We start from the raw sequence: 5,990 nt of genomic DNA, 5'->3' as shown, positions 1-5,990 counted from the left end.
AAAGGTTGGGGGCGGGAGGACAAGGGGACGACAGAGAATGAGATGGCTGGATGGCATCACTGACTCTATGGACATGAGTTTGAGTGAACTCCGGGAGTTGGTGATGGACAGGGAGGCCTGGCATGCTGTGATTCATGGGGTCGCAGAGAGTCGGACACGACTGAGGACTGAACTGAACTGAACTGAACTCATTTTTTAAGAAGCTATGTTAGTTTTTCTCCTTTGGTTTAATGATACGATGTTTTAAAATTTCCCCTAATATTTAGCTATCTCTGCATTCCTGAAATAATCATTACTTAGTGATGGAACACACTTCTTTTTACTTGGCAGGATTTGGTTTGCTTTGGTTTCACGTCATCAGGTCATCTTGCGTTTCACCAAGTCAGACTTTCCCTTGAAAAACAGAATGACTAATAATAGTAGACAGCACAGGTGGGCCTTGGACTGAGTGAGAGAAGGACCGCTTTTTCTCCTGAGGGCCAGGAAGCTGAGTGTGTGGGGCAGGATGTCCAGGCAGGGTGTGTGGCTGAGTCTGGAGGCTCTTGGACTCAGTCACCTGGGCCCCATGCGAGTTCCTTAGGGAAAGTAGCGAGTGCAGGAGGAGCATACCACATAACGGAATGGCAGCCTTGGGAGCTCAGTGTTGAATGATGCGGAGCCACAACTGCAAGCATCATCCTGGGGTAGAGCTGTGTCCCCTTCTTTCTCTGCATCCTGAGAAGCCCTGGGGGACTAGCCTGGGTGGTGCATACCTCATGCTCTTCCATACTTGTGACAGTGGCCCAGGAGCTTGGACCAGTTGGTGCTCCTGGACCATTGATGAGCTCTGGTCCATGGGCAAGGATAACCTCTGTTTCTGGGTCACATGCTTTCACCAAATTCTGTATCTGTGTGATCTGAGAATAATAGCAGTACACTTGGCCCTCTGGTGGACTGGTCAGATTTCCTAGCACTTTTTCTGTAAAACTAGTAACCAGGACTCTTTGCACAGAGTAAGTATCCTTAAGCTTCTTGGAATTTTCATGAACGTAGTTCCCAGAGGGAAAGAAGAGATATTTTTATCATGAGGAGATGAATACTTAGTAATGATTCAAACTTTACTATTAAAACATAACTGTATTAGTTTGCTAGGGCTGTCAGAACAAATCCCACAGACTGGGTAGATTGAACAACAGAAATTTATCTTACAGTTGTGTAGGTTAGAGGTCCCAGGCCCAGGTGTTGGCAGAGCCAATTTCTCTCCTTGGCTTGTAGTTGGCTGCCTCCTCACCGTGTCCTCATGCAGACTTTACTCTGTGTGTCTCTGTGTTCACACCTTCTTGTCTTATATACTGGGTTGGCTAGAAAATTCATTTGGGATTTTCATAAGACATGATGGAAAATCCTAAATAAGCTTTTTGCCCAGCCCAGTACTTATCAGGACACCAGTCATCTTGGATCAGGGCCCATGCTTGTAACCTTATTTTAACTTAATTACCTCTTTAAAGACCTTGTGTCCAAATACAGTCGAATTCTGAGGTATTGAGGGTTCCAACATATGAATTTGGAGGGACACATCAGTATATAACAAGACTATTTTTTTTTAATCACCAAGTTGAAAAAATAAAAAATATCATTAATCAAAGCCTTTGGCTTCCATAGTCAAGTAAAATCAGACTGTAGTTTTCTTTTTGAGTAAATTCTCCTTTGCCAAAGTTTAGATCAGTGTTAACAAACTTCTTCAAGTAGTTGAGAAACTTTGATCTTTTTTAATATGCTGTGTACTTGTTTGTATAGGCCCACAAGGCGTGCTCTGAAACCCTTGGGACCAGATGTATTTCAGAATTCAGAACCTTTGGCTTTTTAGAAAGGTGATAAATGACATATACCATATATTGCATGTCATACCCAGTGGGATCTGGGATATCAGAGCATAATAAAGCATGTGTACTACTTCATACCATGACACGAAAACAGTAATTGGAATGATTACTATATACATGTATATACATGTATATATAGATATATGAAATCAGGTCAAATTTAACTTTAACTGAGTTCCAGTCAAGTTTTGTCTTCAGATGTTTAATAAAACAAACTACAGAGTGTTTGGAATTTAAAACTGTAAATAAAGGATTGTGGGTCTGGGTACCATTGGGATTATATCATTTCCCTGAGAACATTAAAGTTTTACCTGAATGCAGCTTGCTTAAATATATAAGCATATATGCATGTGTGCAAAGTTGCTTCAGTCATGTCTGACTCTTTGCGACCCTATGGACTTTAGCCCACCAGGGTCCTCTGTCCATGGGATTCTCCAGGCAAGAATACTGGAGTGGGTTGCCACGCCCTCCTCCAGGGTATCTTCCTGACCCGGGGGTCGAACCCATGTCTCTTATGTCTCCTGCATTGGCAGGTGGGTTCTTTACCACTCATGCCACCTGAGAAGTCATTATATATTTATATGTATGTGTGTAAGTATATACACAGCTGGTAAAGAATCTGCCTGCCATGGAGGAGACCTGGTTTGCTCCCTGGGTTGGGAAGATCTCCTGGAGAAAGGAAAGGCTGCCCACTCCAGTATTCTGGCCTGGAGAATTCTATGGACTGTATAGTCCATGGGGTCGCAAAGAGTCGGACACGACTGAGCAACTTTGACATAAAGACATATAATCTCTCTCTCTATATATATATATATATACACACACACACACACACACGCATATGTAGTCTGTTGAATGCTTTAAGGTTTGCCTATAATTATTGAACTACTTGGGCTGTTTGTTTAATGAATCAATTTTGACGATTTATAGATTTTCAAGAAAGTCTCCTCCTAGTGATTTTCAAATATACTAACTGGGCTGACATAGCACTCATTTAGCTCTTAAAAAAGTAAACTTCATATTTATGGTTAAATCACATTTTTATTCTTAACCATTTTCCACTTAATTGTACCCACTATATATTTTTCTGCTTCTTTTAAGTCAGTACTTGGAATAATTTACCCGTTGTTGTAGATTTCTCTCTAAAAACCATAATTGGTAATATTATCTTTATCACATTCTTATACAGCCTTTCCTCCGATTACGTTCTCTTTCTGACACCTTGAGGTAGATGCTTAGTTTCTCTATTTTATTTCTTTATGAAGCAAGTAAATTGAGTCTCAGAGTTTTTCTCTGAGTGCTGCTTGTCTCATTCCATCCTTTGGTAGGTAGCTGAGGAAGCAGGCTTGATTAACTCCGAGGCCAGTGGCTCCATGCTTTCCTGATCCTGTGTCTCCCTCAAAACTTCAAAACTGCCCTCCTCAAAACTTGCCACTCTTGATTTCCCCTTTCTTTCCTCTTCAGTCATCCTCTTACTTTGTGACTCTTTCCACTGGCCTTTTCTCTTAAGCAAAAGTAACAGAATCTCATTTTCTTCTATTAAAAGCCCAAAGAAGCCAAAGCCTTCTCTTGAACCTGTCCTCCCTGCTTTTGCAGCTGAAATGTTAGGAGATGTGAGCACAGTGGTTGGTTTGGTTGCTCCTGAAGGTGGGACGCCTGCAGGGATCACAGGGTCTAATGAGTGACAGTGGCCGTGGTAGCTGAAGTGGAGAGAAGTCAGTGAGATGAAGAGGATGAGATGAAGAAGTGAAGGAACCTGGGGCCCAGAGGGAGTGGGCATAATCAGAAGCAGTGGGTGTTTTCCGTTTGGTTTGTCATTTAGGAAAGCATGTGTGTGTTAGTGGCTCAGTCGTGTCTGACTCTTTGTGACCCCTTGGACTGTAGCCCACCGGGCTCTTCTGTCTATAGAATTCTCCTGGCAAGATTACTGGAGTGGGTTGCCATTCCCTTCTCTAGGGGATCTTCCCAACCTGGGGATCGAACCTGGGTCTCCTGCAGTGCAGGCAGATTCTTTACCATCTGAGCCACCGGGGAACCCCTTAGGGAAGCATGGTGTGTCTTAACTCTCCTCTCTTGTTTTCTATTTGCTCTTTTCCCCCCTCCTTTTTGAAGGGGTGGTGGTGTTTTTGTTGTTGGTGGTGGTTTTCTTTTTTTTTTTTTGCTATTTTCTTGCTTCTTCCATGTGGTTTGTTTTCTGATTTCCTCTTGGCAGTTTCTGTGAGCTATAAAGCCTTTTACATTCTCTTCGTGGTTACATTAAATAGCTTATATGTCACTTATTATCAGTGCCAGGCATATCTATGAATGTCTCCCTGTTGTCTAAGATGAAGAGAGATTCTTATTTTTAACTCTGCCCTCCTCACTTCTGTTTCCCCTACACCTGATCCTCTATCCCCACTCTGGGCTTGTGCTGATAAACTGTTACTTTTGACTGAATTTCTTATAGTTAAATTGAATTTTTTTTAACATTATGTATATTCTACTGGAAGGATTAACTATGACATTTGCATTCTGTTTTGTGACCACATTTGTAAAAGTAACTCATTATATAGAATTGCTTTTTAGTGTAAATGCTTTTAGTGCCTCCAGTTGAAAGGCAGGAAGGAAAGAGCTGGGGAGAAAACATTAGATGATATTCTGGGTGAGAGACCCAGCTTCAGCCCGCAGTTAAGCCTGTTCGGTGCTCACTGGGGACTCGGGAAAGATTTCTTCTTTCATCTCATCACCCATCCTTGACCACTTCACTTACTCTGTCTGCAATGATAATGGAACTGCCTTAAGGACCAGAGGTCAAAAATGATACCAATATTGGATGGCTTTCCTGGATTGTAGCCACATCAGACATCTTTTCTGAGAGGCAAAGCCCCATGGAAGTTCTCTGGCTCTCTTGCTCTGGGTTTCCTTCCTGCCCATTTTTGTTGTTGTTCTATACAAACCATAATACCCTTCCAACATAGCTTTGGGCTTAGATATTTGGCCTATGAGTGTAGTTTGTCAAAGGTCAAACATTTTCCTGGGAGCATCCAGGTATCTTTCCCACCTTTCATAGGGTTGACACATGTTTGAGAAATTTCCCAGAAACAATTTGCAGATGGGAGGTTGGCAGTGCTCTGGGTAGGGATTTCAGGGCTGTGGACACAGAAGTGATAGCCAACATCCTACATTGTCTCCATCTGAGTGGTAACCCTGCTGGTTGTAGTCCTTGTAGAGGACCCAGGAAATGTGTGGATGTACCAGATACTAAAGACATTCAGATGCTTCCCAGGGATGCCATCCGGGCCTCCATCCGAATGTGACTGTGTTAATGAACTCCTCTCATTCAGTCTTGAAGGCTTCCTAAGGGCTAAGGCAGCACTTCATTTTTCTCCAGAGAAAGGACTTGAGCCACAGGACATAAACTCGAGTTCAGATTTGGCTCACGACGTGTTAATGTTTGAGATGTTTTCAAGAATTTAAGAAAAGTTATAGGCTTGGATCCATTGAGATTGATTTACTAGCTTGGGGGTCCTTCATTTTTACTCTTTGTGCTAAGAGAGAGAGTGTGTGTGTGTCTGTGTGTGTATGCATGGCATTTCTTTTTCACAAACTCATGCCTGCTATTTAACTTGAGAGTTGGTGGCTACATCCTAGAGCAATGCCCTTTTAGGTGTGGTCCACAAACGAGCAGCATCAGCACCACTGGGGAGCTTGTTTGACATGCATATTCTCAAGTGCCATGAATCTGAAACTGAGGGTGGCGTCCAGCAATCTGTGTTTTAACAAGTCCCCCAGGGGACATTAAAGAAAGGGAACCACTGTCTTAAAGATAATCCTCTCTACCTTTCTCAGCCTGCACTTGAGGTACTAAGACTCCCCCAGAGGGAGAGTGATTTACCCAAGCTCCCATGTAGGGTCAGTGGCAGACCAGGGATTAGAACCCAGGTGTTAGCCATGAAGACAGCTGACATCACAACTGGAATACAAGAGGTATTCAGTAATGTGATTTTCCCTTCCTCTTGCTTCTGCCCCTGCCTAGGAGCAGCAGGACATAATCAGCTAGTGATGCACTGCGGTCTCTCAGTGCTCGTCTTTCTCCCTTTAATTCAGACAGAACCCAGAGAAAGGTCCCCACACGTGCTGTTAACTCAC

This window comes from Moschus berezovskii, chromosome 11 (assembly GCF_049115385.1).
Source record: "Moschus berezovskii isolate FMDL1 chromosome 11, NW_MosBer_1.0, whole genome shotgun sequence".
Classification (NCBI taxonomy): Eukaryota; Metazoa; Chordata; class Mammalia; order Artiodactyla; family Moschidae; genus Moschus; species Moschus berezovskii.
Note: the sequence above shows the minus strand (reverse complement) of the source record.